Source organism: Giraffa tippelskirchi, chromosome 1, assembly GCF_054371585.1.
Source record: "Giraffa tippelskirchi isolate mGirTip1 chromosome 1, T2T-mGirTip1v1.2.pri, whole genome shotgun sequence".
Taxonomy (NCBI): Eukaryota; Metazoa; Chordata; class Mammalia; order Artiodactyla; family Giraffidae; genus Giraffa; species Giraffa tippelskirchi.
In genome coordinates this window covers 106,674,955-106,690,041 of record NC_137275.1, presented here as the reverse complement: position 1 = coordinate 106,690,041, position 15,087 = coordinate 106,674,955, and the positions used below count along the sequence as shown (strand labels likewise).

The 15,087-nt window shown below is 49.3% G+C and overlaps 1 long non-coding RNA gene and 1 pseudogene across 1 annotated transcript in view; one reads left to right on the top strand and one right to left on the bottom strand.

Annotated features, from left to right (window-relative positions):
* Nucleotides 1–2,231: 2,231 nt before the first annotated feature.
* On the bottom strand, nucleotides 2,232–2,370 carry LOC145522001 (5.8S ribosomal RNA; annotated as a pseudogene).
* A 1,669-nt stretch (nucleotides 2,371–4,039) lies between these two features.
* LOC145506928 (uncharacterized) overlaps nucleotides 4,040–15,087 on the top strand; it is a 31,547-nt gene continuing 20,499 nt past the window's right edge. Inside the window, exon 1 of the long non-coding RNA XR_014054448.1 lies at nucleotides 4,040–4,132. This is a non-coding gene — a long non-coding RNA (uncharacterized LOC145506928). The remainder of the gene's footprint in view (nucleotides 4,133–15,087) is intronic.

Below are 15,087 nucleotides of genomic sequence, written 5' to 3'. Positions count from 1 at the left end.
CCTTTGAGGAGGACATGACAGGCCACTCTAGTATCCTTGCCTTTAGAATCCCATGGACAGAGGAGCCTGGCGGGCTACAGTCCATGGAGTTTGCCAAGAGTCAGACACGACTGAGCACACACCACACCCAAATACAGAAACTATAATGCCTGCGAGGTTGGGTTCCGCCGGGAGCCAGCTCACCAGATCCCACCCATGACAGAGTCATGAGGAGAAGACCTGATGAGCAGAGCAACTCAGGCCTCAGGGATTCTCGGAAGGCTGCCTCAGTGCTCACCTTAAAGATGATATCTATCTTTCTAATAAACCTCTTCTTATTTTCTGCGGCTTAGGTAGAAGGCCTTTCCTGATCTCTTCTCAAATAGATCAATCTGAAAACTTTACGGCCCCTGAACGGTAGTTCCCTATAAGATTATCTAGGATATAGAGTATTTTAATTGACACTTCTCTTACTAGTATATTAGTTTGCTTGATAAAAATACCTGTGCCTTTGGAGCTAACGTGCATGACTGCTCCTTAACAATAAACAGCATTAAGAGCCTCCGTACAGAGAGCCCCAATGGACACAGAGCCCTTTGTAGGAAAGGGCTTATTAGAAAACATACGAAACACTGCTTTATGAAACTGTTTCTTAGTCTATATTTACTTGCTATATTTTTGCTCCTAACATATTTAGCCTACATAATAAAAATATAATAGTTTAAGAATTATAAAAATAAAAGCTTAGCCTTAATACAAATAATAAGACAGTTGTTAATTCAGCTGGTGATTTTTGCTAAGAAGTGACCTTTGCGCTACATTGTTTCGGCTTGCTGGTCTATGACTTTATGGGACCACATTCTTTTCTGTTAGGCTCAAGGCCTAGGATAGATTACGGAAAACAGGTTTTACTTTGAAACTTTCTGTTGATGAATTCTTTCCTGCTGTGCCTGATACAAAAGTGTTCTGGCTGACCAACCCTTATCAATAAAGAGTCACAAGATGTTAGCAGGCCCCCAGGCCAGAAGATGATGTAAACAAAATGAAACTTTTTGTAGCTAAGATATGCAAACGGTGTCCACAAGGGTCAAAACTGCTGAGCCATTAAGCTGATTTGGTATGACTCTACACGTTACATTTGTTTCTATGTACCACTAAAAATATAAAAGCTGTCTTGAAAACAATCAAGTCAGGAGACACTTGGAGACTCTAAGATTCGCTGTGTCTTCTCATTTCGCATCGCCAACGCCGTCCTTCCTGAAGGAACCCCTGGGCCAACTGGAGCAGGACTCCGGCAGGGTTCCTGCCTTATTAAAACTGTGCTCTCCCCCTAAAACTAACATAATGTTGTAAGTCAACTTGACTTTAATTTAAAAAAAGCAAAAATCTGTGTTCTCAGAAGTTACTCAGCTCTACTCTTTTCCCCTCTGGAATGAGACCCTTACTTAATGGAAGAAAAAGGAAGATGCAGAGGTTAGAACTTAAATGTCAATTACACGTTCCTAGACGCCTGCGCGTCAGGCCATTGAGGTTTGACCCATCTCATTTTCAAAGGGCTGAGCTCTGTCGCTCACTCTAAGTTAATAAAAATTACATAAGAAATATTTTCAGTATGTACAGAGCAGTCTATATGTTTTATGACAATTTCCAACTCTCTGGTTGTAAGTCCAGCGCAGCGGCGGGCAGACGCCGCGGCGTCCCGCGGGCCGCCGCCGGGGCACGCGTCCCCGGGGTGCGGACGCGCACGCGGACTCGACCTCGGGCGCGAGCCGCCCGTCCCGACGGGGCGAGAGCCGCCACGGGGGAGGCGCGGGCGGCACCGCAGAGGGAAGGGGGGCCGTCCGGGCGCCGGGAAACGCCGCCGCCAAGGGCAGGACGGCGCACGACGGCGGACCGAAAACGCGACCCCACCACCCCCGCGGGCCCCCGCCGCGCGGCGCGAGACCGTCCCCAACCCCCCCCCCCGACACCCCAGGGGCAGCGACCCCCAAAGGCCGCTTGCGGCGCGAGGAAGCTCTCCAAGGGGAGGACCCATCACGGAGGCCCGGCAGGCCGGGGGCCTCGGCGCGAGCTCACGTCCCCTTCTCTCCTCTCGCGGGCGGCGTCCCCCTGGCCGCGGAGGCGGGGGACGCCGTGTCTGCACTTAGGGGGACGGAGGGCACGGCGGCCCTGCGAGGACACCCCCCAGCCGTGCGACCCCCGGGGAGGCGTGCACACGACACGGGCATCCGGAGGGGCGATTGATCGGCAAGCGACGCTCAGACAGGCGTCCCGGGGCCGCAAGTGCGTTCGAAGTGTGGATGATCAATGTGTCCTGCAATTCACATTAATTCTCGCAGCTAGCTGCGTTCTTCATCGACGCACAAGCGAAGTGATCCACCGCTAAGAGTCGTTCGAGGTGTTCGAGGGTTTCGTTTCGGCGGGAGGCCCGCCCCTGGCACAGCACAGCCCTCCCGCTTTCCCTTCCCCGGAGGTGGGGGCGGGGGGGTTGCCTCTGGCCGGCCAAGTCAGACAGAAAACAGCAGACCGGAGGGGTCGGGAAAGGTTTCACACGACGGGGCGTCCGGCGCCAACCCGGTAGGGCGGGCTCGGACACCCCACAGGCGCCCGGGGGTTCCCCACCCTCCCCCAGGGACGCGGGGGGTCGGGCGCACGCAGAGCACCGCTCACGGCCACAGCCCGCCCACACGACGACCGCCGGGCAGGCCCCCTCCCGACGGCCGCGGCGGCGGCGGTGACCGTGGCGCGCCACCCCGGCCCCTCGGGGGACGGCGGAGTCTGGGGGAGACGGGAAGCACCTCCCGACTCCCCGCGGGCCCGACCGCCCCGACCCCGAGGCGGACGGGCGACCCCCCCCAAGGGGTCTTTAAACCTCCGCGCCGGGACGCGCTAGGTACCTGGAAACGGGGGGAGGCGGGCGAGGGGCACGGCGCGCCCCACGGGCCACCGCCCCGACGTCGACCACCACCGCGGCCCCCCCCCGCGGCCGCCCGCGGGCCTCGGCGCTGCCGGCCCGTGACGCACGGGGTCCCGCCGTGCCCCGGTCGAACGCCGCCGCCCGGGGGTCCCCCGCCGACGCCAGACGACCACCCCAACGTCCCCCCGAAACGGAGCGGAGCCCTCTCCCCGTCAACCACCTCGCGACGCCCCTACGGCCGTCTCCCCCGGACCCCGCCCTCTCCCCTCCACCCTCGGGGTGCCCCTACCCGCGCCCGCGTGTCCCAGGCACCCTTCTCCCCCACCCGCCACCGAGGGCGGGGGGGGGGGCGCCGACGGGAAGCACCGAGCGGGCAGGGGACGCGACAGAGGGAAGGGGGGACGAGAGGGCGAGAGACCCGGAAGAGACGAGACGGCCGCGGGGGGCGTGGGGGGAGGAGTGGGGGCGAGCCCCGAGGCTCGGAGGGCGCGGGGAGGCGCATGGCGACCGCGCGGCGGGCCCAGAGCAGCGGGACGACCGACGACCAGCCGAGGCAGACCGGTCCAGGGCCGGCGGCGGGAGGCGACGGGCGGGCAAGCGGCCCCGCGGCGGGGAGCCGCCACCCGTCACGCCGCACAGCTCGCGAGACGCGACCGGAGGATCCGCGACCGGGGCAAAGGCAGCCGTGGCTGGCCCACGGGGCGAAGGCACGTGGGGTGGGGGGTGGGGTGGGGGTGGGGGTGGGGGTGGGGGTGGGGGCGCGCCGAGCCCTCGGACCCAACCTCGAGGGACGTGGCAGGGAGGTCGGACGGGAGAAGGAGGGACACCGGAGACGACGCCACCGGGCGCCGGGGGGCGGGGGACCCCTCCGGCCGGGGAACGGAGGCGCGCGGAGGGGCCGGCGGGGCGGGGCGGGGCGGGGCGGGGCGGGGCGGGGCGGGGCGGGGCGGGGCGGGCAGGCGGAGGGGAGCCGCCTCTCCCGCCCGACCCCCGACACACGCCGCCCCCCACCTTCTCGCGCGACCCCTCGTCCCCCGAGCCCCGGAAAGGCCACCGGCCCCGGCCCCGGGGCTGGGCGCCTCCCGGACGTCTCTCTCCCCCCTCTCCCCTTCCTGCCCATCCCGCGCCCGCCGAACGGGTGGAGGAGAGGCTCTCGAGCCGTGCGGGGCGAGGTGAGGCGAGGCCGGCGGGGCGAGGCGAGGCGAGGCCGCCGCGCCTCTCTCGGCACCGACCACGGTAATGATCCTTCCGCAGGTTCACCTACGGAAACCTTGTTACGACTTTTACTTCCTCTAGATAGTCAAGTTCGACCGTCTTCTCAGCGCTCCGCCAGGGCCGTGGGCCGACCCCGGCGGGACCGATCCGAGGGCCTCACTAAACCATCCAATCGGTAGTAGCGACGGACGGTGTGTACAAAGGGCAGGGACTTAATCAACGCAAGCTTATGACCCGCACTTACTGGGAATTCCTCGTTCATGGGGAATAATTGCAATCCCCGATCCCCATCACGAATGGGGTTCAACGGGTTACCCGCGCCTGCCAATCTTTCCTCTCCTAGGTATCATGATGCAAGCCATTATTTCATTTGAATATGATTTGCTATGTTTTTTTTTTTTAAGGATTTTTAAAATCTTTGGTACTCTCTGTGAAAAGTGAAAGTGTTAGTCACTCACTCAGTCACATCCGACTCTTTGCAACCCCATGGACTGTAGCTTGCCAGGCTTCTCTGTCCCTGGAATTTTCCAGGCAAGAATACTGGAGTGCATAGCCATTCCCTTCTCCAGGGCATCCTCCCAACTCAGTGACTGAACGCTTGTCTCCTGCATCGCAAACAGATTCTTTACCATCAGAGCCACCAGAGAAGCCTGTTGGTGCTCTCTATCAGTTACTAGTTATTACTAATACATTTCAAAACGGACTCCAACACACCAGATATCAATATATCATCACTGAGACCTGCGTACTCAGACACTTGATGAGAGAATCCTTTCCCCCAGTTTCAACATACATTTTTTAAAGAAATCAAACCAGAAGCTATCCATCAGCCCCATCTCCAGGCATTTCTTGAAGACTGGCTTACGTGCTAGACCAGTAAAACTCAAAATTCTTCATGAAACCGTTCATATGAATGGTGGTATATTTCTATCCAGAAAAGCACAGCCCCAGTGTGATCCCATCATGCTCTCCCGTGTCCTATCTGCTCTGACCTGCGTGTCCCTCCATGAGTACACAGCCTCCTGAGGGCAGAAACCCACCATGTCCATGGTGCACAGCCGGCACCTGGTAGGGAACCTGGCAGATAACAGGTGCCTGCGAAATAGTCATGGAAGGAAAGAAGACATCTCAGAATGGCCACATATTGTATCTTTTAAAAAGGTTTTACTACGTGATTCATCCACTGCCATCATAATTGTGGCTATTTCCTGCTCGTTCTACCAAGTTCTGCCTTGTCCAAGATAGCAAGGACCCCTTCTCATCCCTCCCGATCAGTCCATCTCCCCGTTCCTCTCCCCTGGGAAGTTGAAGAGCACACGAGGCTGCTGGATGGCGGCCCTTCAAGTGATGACTAACGGTAGTAACGCAGTCTTAACTCCTCTCCCTGCATCCTGCAATGGAATATTCTTGCCTTCTCCCTCCCACTTCTAGGACACATGGTCTGCCCAGGAATCCAGCTTCTATAGAACTTGTGTCTCCTAATCTAACATCTTTCCATCCTCTGGCCTCTGAGAAAATAAAAACAGCCTCTCCAAGCACAGAGTCATATCTTTATCTCCTTATTAGCCTTTTGGATTAGTTGGCTGTTTTTCCTTCCATGTGGCTTTGGGTAGTTAAATATACAGACACCAAGCAGACTAGTATGTGGAGCCATCACTCCATCTCAAGTCATTATCATTTGTTTATAAATATGATTTCTCATGGCTGTGTGACTGTCCATTACATAGAATTCGCCATAAGTTTTTTAAAAATTCCCTTTTGCTAGGCATCATTTTATAAAGGCTTTTAAGCAATCCTGAAAGAGTGTTCTTATACTTAAATGTTTGTGAGTATCACCATTATCACTAATATTACCTGGGATATAGTCTTAGGTGTGGAGATACTAGGCCAAAGGATTGAACTTTTTCAGAGACAAAGTTCACAGGAGGATAGACTAGCTGATAGAATATCACTTGATTTGAAAGATCTATATAAAAGATATAGAGATGATAATATATGAGCAAGGATGGGCTTCCCAAGTGGCACGCCAGTGTAAGAGACATAGGAGACGCAGTTCTGAACCCTGGATTGGGAAGATCCCCCGGAGGAGGAAGTGACAACCGTCTCCTGTCCTCCCTGCCCGCGCTGTCCCTGATCCCCGGGGCGGGCACGGCGCTCGGGGCCGGAGGGGCCGCTGGAGCCGCGCGCTCCTCTGCCCTCCCGGCCGGGGCGGCAGCCGCGCCGCGTTCTCTCCGCTCGGGCTGAGCCCATGGACACCGCCCGGGGCGCAGCGGGGAAGCCGCTGCCTTCCAGGCGGAGCTCGCGTAGGACTACCGCACAAAGTAGCCCGCGACCAAGCAGGGACCTCGTGAGCACATGCACAGCGCCATGGGATCCCAGTGGTTACATTATTATTTACAAAACGTGGGCTGAGAGAGCCTGAACACGCCGTCTAAATCTCTCTCCCCGCAGCAACCCGCTCCAGTGTTCGTGCCTGGGAATCCCGCGGGCAGAGGCGTCTGGTGGGCTGTGGGTCCGCGGGGTTGCAAAGAGTTGGATACCACTTAGCAAGCGAGCGGGAGTCTCGCACCCAGCTTTATCTCTGCCTCAATCACTGTGAATTACTGATACGGCGCTTTAATTTGTCTGAATTTTCTTTTCCCCAAATACATACATCTATGAGAGTTAGTAGATGGCTTAATATTTATTTTGTGACTGGTAAAGCTTCAGCTTGAAACCATTACTTCTGTTTTAGTTTATAAACAACTATCGATATAAAAGATCCCATCAAGAAGCTCTCGTTTCCAGTTTTACTTACAGGCAAGAAACATGTTAAAAGTCAGGGATATCAAGCAAATCCATACAGGGTACATGTCTGGTCTGAATCGAAACGGTTGATATGTAAGATAATGGTGAGTAGGAGCTGTTGTAAACTGCAGGATGTGCGCCAGGTTTGAGACGATTCATCAAGAAAGTCGTGGGCAGAAAAGAAGTGACAACTTCCTTCACTTTGGGCTCACCATCTCGTTGCTTAAATGCCACCATCGTTTATCCTGCTTTCAATACCTTCTCTTCTGTTGATATGGTTCTCATCAGTGGATTTCTTTTAAAGCTTTACTTTTTCCTAAAATATTTATATGCACGAACCAGAATGTATAACCAGCAGTCCATAATCAGGGATATCTTTAGCTGTGTTACAGCAAAAGACCTGGAGGACAGAAGGGAGAATTTCCCAGAGGGCAAATGAGTGTAAGTTCACAGAAGTTTCGATGACTCTTCAATATTCTTGAGCCTGGTAGTCTCAAGGAGTAAGCCTGACATTTCCATAAGTGAAAACTTTTGATTCTCCATGATAGAAATTCTTATGCTAATTAACTTACGCAAAACAGAGAAAATCAGTTTTAAGTATATATAATGAAACTACAGTCCATGGGATTCTCCACACCAGAATACTGGAGTGGGTAGCCATTCCCTTCTCCAGGGGATCTTACCAACCCAGGGATCAAACCCAGGTCTCCAGCATTGCAGGCAGATTCTTTACCAGCCCAGCCACCAGAGAAGCCCAAGAATGCTGGAGTGGGTAGCCTATCCCTTCTCCAGGGGATCTTCCCGACCCAGGAATTGAACCAGGGTCTCCTGCATTGCAGGCAGATTCTTTCCCAGCTCCAGGGAAGTCCAATAGCTCTCACCTAGAGGTGGCTTGTTGGTCAAGTGGAATGATTCTCGCTTTGGGTGCGAAAGATCCTGGGTTTAAATCCCGGACGAGCTGCTTATGGTTAGATGGTTTTGGGGCTTCCCTCATAGCTCAGTCTTTAAACAATCTGCCTGCAATGCAGGAGACAAGGTCTCAATCACTGAGTTGGGAAGATGCCCTGGAGAAGGGAATAGCTACCCACTCCAGTATTCTTGCCTGGAGAATTCCATGGACAGAGGAGTCTGGCAGGCGACAGTCTATTGACTCTCAAGAGTTGGACACGACTTAGCAACTAGACCACCACATAATGAAAACAGCCCACGTTAAATTTGGGTTTTAGGGAGTCAACAATGTCAGGGGGCCAGGTCTCTCCAGTTTTTTCTGTGCTAATTTCATGCTCAGGTTCTACTAATGGCAAGACGGATGCCCAGAAGCCCGCCATCTACATTATTCCAACTTTAGTGGAGAAGAATGTGTGCTTCAATATTTTTCTCAGTAAACTTGTGCCTGAATCCCCTGAGCAGGCTCTGCTTTATGGAATCGAGACTGAAAGAGCAAGGAAGGAAACAATCCCGAACTGTGTCTGGAAGAAGACGTTCTCATTGTATGACCTCAGCTTACAGAGGACAGTGGTTTCCAGGTTTTGAATGCTCGTGCCCATTGATGGATAAGGATGTTAGAATAATTCCTACTGATCCCTGTCAGAACAAAGAGAACTCGTAGAGCTTATTATTAATATTTTATTCCTTTAAAGAGTATTTACTTATTCATTTGGCTTATTTGTCCTTACTTGTGGGGCTCAGTAATTGCAGTACACAGGCTTGGTTGCTCTGAAGCTTGTGGGATCTTAATTCCCAACCAAGGATCGAACTGGTGTCTGCTATATCCCAAGACAGATTCTTAACCACCTGACCACCAGGGAAGTCCCTATTTTACTCTTTTTTTTTTGATGAAGACTCACATCAAATTCGTATGGCTTCCCAAGTGGCACTGGTGGTAAAGAACCCGCCTGCCAATGCAGGAAACATAAGAGACACAGGTTCGATCCCTGGGTCAAGAAGATCCCCTGGAGAAGGAAATGGCAACCCCTACAGTGTTCTTGGCTGGAGAATCCCACGGACAGAAGAGCCTGGTGGGCTACAGGCCACGGGGTCACAAAGCGTCAGACACGACTGAGAAACTGGGCACACACGTTTATAAGACACGTACAGTGTCAAAACCTCCAAGCACACGCTTGGGTGGCATTGGGATTCAGTATTTTGGGGGGAGTGGAGACCTGAGTTTTAGGGACTTTGTAATTGCTCTTTGCTTTAAATGGGTTAGAGGTACTTTGGGTGGAAGCCCAAGGTTAGATAATGCTGTGTCATTTGCTATGACTACTAAAATAAGACCAGAGCGAGTAGAAATTGTATGACTCAAAAAATTCATCTCCATTTCATGGATTTTTGAGGTGACCTCTTTGAAGCTTTCTGGCTCTCTGATTTCATATTCCAAAGACTAAGAATGGAAGAGGAAGGGCTATAATGTAAGGCCACAGTATAAACACAGTTGATTGCAAAGAACAATAAATTGCTATCAGAAATCAATACATTATTTTCCAAAGCTTGTCTGGGGAGAATCATTCCATCTTCACAGACACAGTGAATGTTAGCTAGATTTATAGCTGTTTGCTGGGGGTTTATACAGCATCATATTTCCAATGGATCCACCAGGAAGAGAAGCTTGGTTATTTAGCCTCCCTTTAGGGAGTACCAACAGCAGAGAAATTTCCGAGATGACGTATTGAGAGTTATAAAGGAGTGATCTTTTCCATGTACAATTAATCGGTGAATTAAAGAAAAGATTCTTGCGATAGTTCATTTAACAGTTCACTTTTAATGCTTTATTTTGCACATAGAGGTCTGGATTAGATAAATTTACTTTATTAGTACAGATAATATTAAACATTTGGGCAGTCTTGATATATGATGCTTAGTTGTATATATTTAAAGGGAAAATTTAACATGTATCAGGACACTTAAAATATAAAACATGTTGATTGCAGTCACAGAATGAACCAAACTCTAAATTATTATTTACTGAGCAGGAAAGTCAAATTTGAACAATTTGGTTTCAAGCACCAATAGTTTGAAGGAGTCATATGCTAACTACTGAATTTTTTCCAAAAAAATCCTTACTTAGATATTGAAAACTTTAAATACACACTAAAATCTGATTTACTTGGAATTCACTAATTTGTAGTTCATAATAATGTGACTTAGCTAGAATGACATTGACTTGTGTTTTCTATTCAAAGAAAAGTAGCTATTCTGTGTAAATGCATTTTCCCAAGGAGCATCTTATCTATTTATTAAAGGACTTGACAGCACGGAAATTGCATTTCATTGAAATAGTTTTGTAATTTACCTGGACCCCAATTAGTACAGGATTGTGATGTTTGACTATCCTTCACTTTATACCGCAAGAACATCTAGTTCAGAGTTTAAACATAATACTCCTTTCTCATAAAATAATTTTATAAAATGAGATCTTTTCCTTCTCCAAAGATCCTTCTTCTAATTTTTATACCATAAATAATAATAGAACATCATCATGTGTAATAAAATACTCACCTCTCTGGATAAACCACTCTGCTCTTATTATTTGTATCCTGAAACAGAGTCATTTATGAATTGAAATCATAAACTGTCTTAGCTCTAAGTATAAATTAAGCCAAGCCAATAAAATTTTAGCTGGCCATTCTCAACCAGTACTGTGGAGAAGCTTAACATTTCTAAAGTCCCATATTAGGCAAACTAGTCAACATCCAAGGGTATTGTGTCAGGTGAAGGCATAGGAAGGGGCATTCTAAGACGGATTTGAATAAAAGCAAAAACATTCAAAGGATGACTTTCCAGACTAAACCGATTTCCCCATCTGAACGCACATAGCAGCGAGAATTGCTCCCTCCGCAACTCTCTGCATCCAGAACATGAAACCCCGCTTTCAGGACAGGCATGAGGGGAAACGGGGACTTTCTCATTGTCTCAGGGACCTTCTCTGACCTTGCACGACTTTCCTCATGCCCTCAACCACGAGGCCTCTGAAACAATCTAGTCCTTAGGGTCAGTCCAAGAAGACGCTCGGTCTTGTGTGGCTCACTTCTGCCAAGTCCTGTCCCTAGAACCAGAGTCGTTAGGGGAGGATGAAGGGAAAAGTGCTTTATATTCTGTTGCTATTAAAAATTACCGCAGGTGCAAGGCACACTGATTTCAATCAGTCTCCCACATATTGTGAGGACTTTGGAAAGCCTAGAAAGTTCCAAAAGCTGTAAGTTTCCATCAGACACAATAACCTAGGGCTACCATCTCAGAAGATAGACTCACAGTATTTAACAGCCCACAAATTCTTCTATTTATCTGCATCTCCCCCTCTTACTCTATAGTTGCCCTTCAGCTTGAAATTACTGATCTGTAAGATAAGGCAACATTTGGTCATTTATTCACCAAATACTTCTTGCTCTATATCAAGCATTGCGAGTAGGCATTGGAGACATATAAATTAATGTGATAGACAAAATCCTTATTGTCAGAGACCTCGTATTTCTGGGTGGGGATGTACAATTACGATAGACAAGTCTTTCAAATGAAAATCCAGAGCTATAAACACTGTAACAGACAAAGCAGGGTGAGGCTTTACCATGGTGTGGCTGACACACCAGATGCTGCAGTTAAGAAATCAGAAAACATTTTTGTGTGTTTTAATATTTCACCTTTCAAAGTGTCCCATCAAAAGTCAGGTTTATTTTTGCAAAGTAGAGGTATAAGTCAGGGTTCTCTAGGGAAAGAGAACCAATGGGATATAGAAGTAGATATAGATATATAGACTCTTAAGAGCTCCAATACTCTCGTCAGCTAATGCGAAGAGCCGACTCATTGGAAAAGACCCTGATCCTGGGAAAGACTGAAGGCAGGAGAAAGGGGCGGCAGAGGATAATAACATCCCTGACTCAATGGACCTGACTTTGAGCAAACTCAGGGAGATAGCCAGAGGAACCTGGTGTTCTGTAGTCCACTGGGGCCCAAAGAGTCGGACATGATTTAGTGACTCAGCAACAGCAACATATAGTAATAGATACAGATATAGATATAAATGTAGTTATAAGAGGAGATTTATGATAGCAGTTGCTTCATGCACTTATGCCAGCTGAAAGTGAAAAGTGTTAGTCGCTCAGTCATGTCCAGCACTTTTCGACCACGTGAACTTGACCCCATGAACTCAACCCCATGAGCCCACCAGACTCCTGTCCATGGAATTCTCCAGGCAAGAATACTGGAGTGGGTTACCATTTCCTTCTCCAGGTTGTCTTCCCAACCCAGAGATGGCACCTGGGTCTCCTGCATCACAGGCAGATTCTTTACCATCTGAGCCACTATGACAGCTGAGATGCTCCACAATCTGCTATCTGGAAGCTGGAGAACCAGGGAAGCCAGTGACATGCTTCAGTCCAAGTCCAAAGTCCTGAGCGCCAGCGGGCTGCTGGTTTAAGTCTTGGGGGTCTGAAGGTCTGCGAGCAGGAGCTGCCGTGTCTTGGCATGTCGGTGACCTTCCAGCTCAAGACGAGGGAAGAACTTGCCCTCCCCTTACCTTTCTGTTCCACTCGAGGGCCCGGTGGATTGGTGAGAGTGGCTCTTCACGCCAGCTACCAGATCAAATGCCAGTCATTTCCAGGCACACACGCACAGACTCACCCAGAAAGAATGTTCTTCCAGCTGTCTGGGTATCCATCCCTAAGGGCAGTCAAGTTGACATGTAAAATGAACCATTGCAATGGTAACAAGAGTCCATCTTTATTTCAGCTTGTTAGTTATATCAATGTCCTGCTTATATGTGCATAAATGTTGGATGTGCGTGGTAATTTGAGAGAAGACCCATGGGCCTGAAGCCTGAATTTGTACAGTTTTGTCATTCCCTTTGAAAAAGAGCACGTCTCATCAGTTACATGTTAGAAGGGGAAGAGTAGGTGCCTGACTTTGTCGTCAGACCTGTGGCGTGGAGTCCCCCTGGGGGAGACGGGGCACCCGCGGTGCACACGTTACTCTTGCAGGCGCGCTCCTGTCTCCTGAAGCCAGCAGAGTTCTTGTTGATTTCAAAGGTGTTCTATGGAGATAGAGTTGCATACCGACTGATAGGTCAGAGCGTTGAGAGTTTCCACATCAGCCGTCTTTCTCCTTAAATATGCACCTTTCACTTGTGAGTCTTTCAAACAATACAGTTGTCAATAATTTAGGAAATGATCTCCAATGTCTTACAACTTTTGTAGCACTTTGGGTTTGCAGTCTGGTGATGTTTTACATCCTGGATGCCTCTACAAATCAAAATCTTTATTATGGAGTCAAGTACATACCCAGAGCTCTCCTAGAAAAGGGAGGGAAAGGACAGATGTTTGCAGATAAATATTTGCAAAATAAAAATGTTTTAATGAGAAAGGCTTGTTGCAGTGAGGATAGAATGGATGTCCAAACTTGGAAAATAAAATCGAGTAACCTTCATCTGATTCATCTGGTTTTTGATGAGATCCTCAAGACTAGCTTGACCACAGTTAAGATAAGACCTGGAAGTGAGGAAGATGTGATCTGCTTATTATTCAGAAAAGTGCCTTGCACTTTAGAGATGCTTAATGAACTTGTGTTAAATTGGTACCTCCCTAATTTATGGGGGTATATGGGCTTCCCTTGTGGCTCAGCTGGTAAAGAATCTGCCTGCAATGCGGGAGACCTGGGTTCAATCCCTGGGTTGGGAAGATCCCTTGGAGCAAGGAAAGGCTACCCACTCCAGTATTCTGGCCTAGAGAATTCCATGGAATATCCATGGAGTCACAAAGAGTCGGACACAACTGAGCGACTTGTACTTTCACTTATGGTATAATCTTGAAAACAAGTCTTCTTCCAGTCAGGAGGAATTCACAAACATCCTGTTTACACTACAGTTCATGTGTGTCAGGAATCGTTAGTAAAATACATGGAGATGCATGAAATATTTGTGCTGATACTAGTTCATTATTATAAGCTTCTATTACACCAGTGGTTCTTAACACTACCCAAACCAATGTCATTTTTATAGCAAATATTTCATACTATCTCTTTTACTCTTACGAAGTAAAGTTCATAGCTAATATGAGCTTTGTACCATATAATTTTAAGATGTAATATCATAATTATAATATGAGAAATAAGAGAACACTACTGTGCTTTAGAGCAATAATAATATGACACAGATTTTAATACAGGAGCATTTAGTCTTGACCATGCTAGGAGACAAAATGTAATTGTCAAATATTTACACTTAGATATAGAATTATCTATTTAGACATATTTACACAACTAATGAAGGTTTATTGTGTTGGTTGTTGCATCTGGAAAATACTGAGGTTTTCCAAAACAGTGAATGACTGACTCAGTAAAGTTATGAACCACAGTAAAAGTTTACATCAGTTTATACAGATATTGTGCTTCTGGAGAATTGAGTGGTTAAAAGTGTGAAGAGATAATTTAGACTTGTCTGTGAAGGGTGGTTAGATTCTAGGCTCATAAGATTATAAACACGTTTGCCACCTTCCCGGACATCCACGGGAACATTTCAAAAGCTCTCAGAATATAGGAACGTCCTTTGTTCTTTGAGGAAGAAAAGTCTGGATCCCTTGGACCCCGTATTCCATATCAGTCCTCGCCCCCCACTCACCCTGACGACCAGAGGTCCTTTTACGCCCCCAAACGTTCCCCGGGATGCCGCGCTGTGGCTGCAGAGAGCCGGTGAACCGCGTGCGCAGGTTGAGGAGGCGGCTGTAAGCCTCCCCCTCGCTCATCGTGGGCGCCCCCAAACGTTCCCCGGGACGCCGAGCTGTGGCTGCAGAGAGCCCGTGAACCCCGTGCTCAGGTGAGGAGGCTGCTGTAAGCCTCCCCCTCGCTCATCGTGGGCGCCCCCAAACGTTCCCCGGGACGCCGAGCTGTGGCTGCGGAGAGCCCGTGAACCGCTTGCGCAGGTGAGGAGGCGGCTGTAAGCCTCCCCCTCGCTCATCGTGGGCGTTGTCGTCACTCTTTCCCAAGCTCCTGGCGGTTTTTGAGATGTGACCCCCACACAGCAATCTCACCGCCACTGATAGTTGGCTGGCGACATAGTTTTCCTGTCCCCTAGTCATTTAAATGGAAATGAATGGCAATAAAATGAACCCCACATGTTTAAAAGCAGTTCTGGTTTACATAACTATAGGACTGGAAAAAAAATATTGCTACACGGAGGGAACAATTAATCACACGGGAGACTA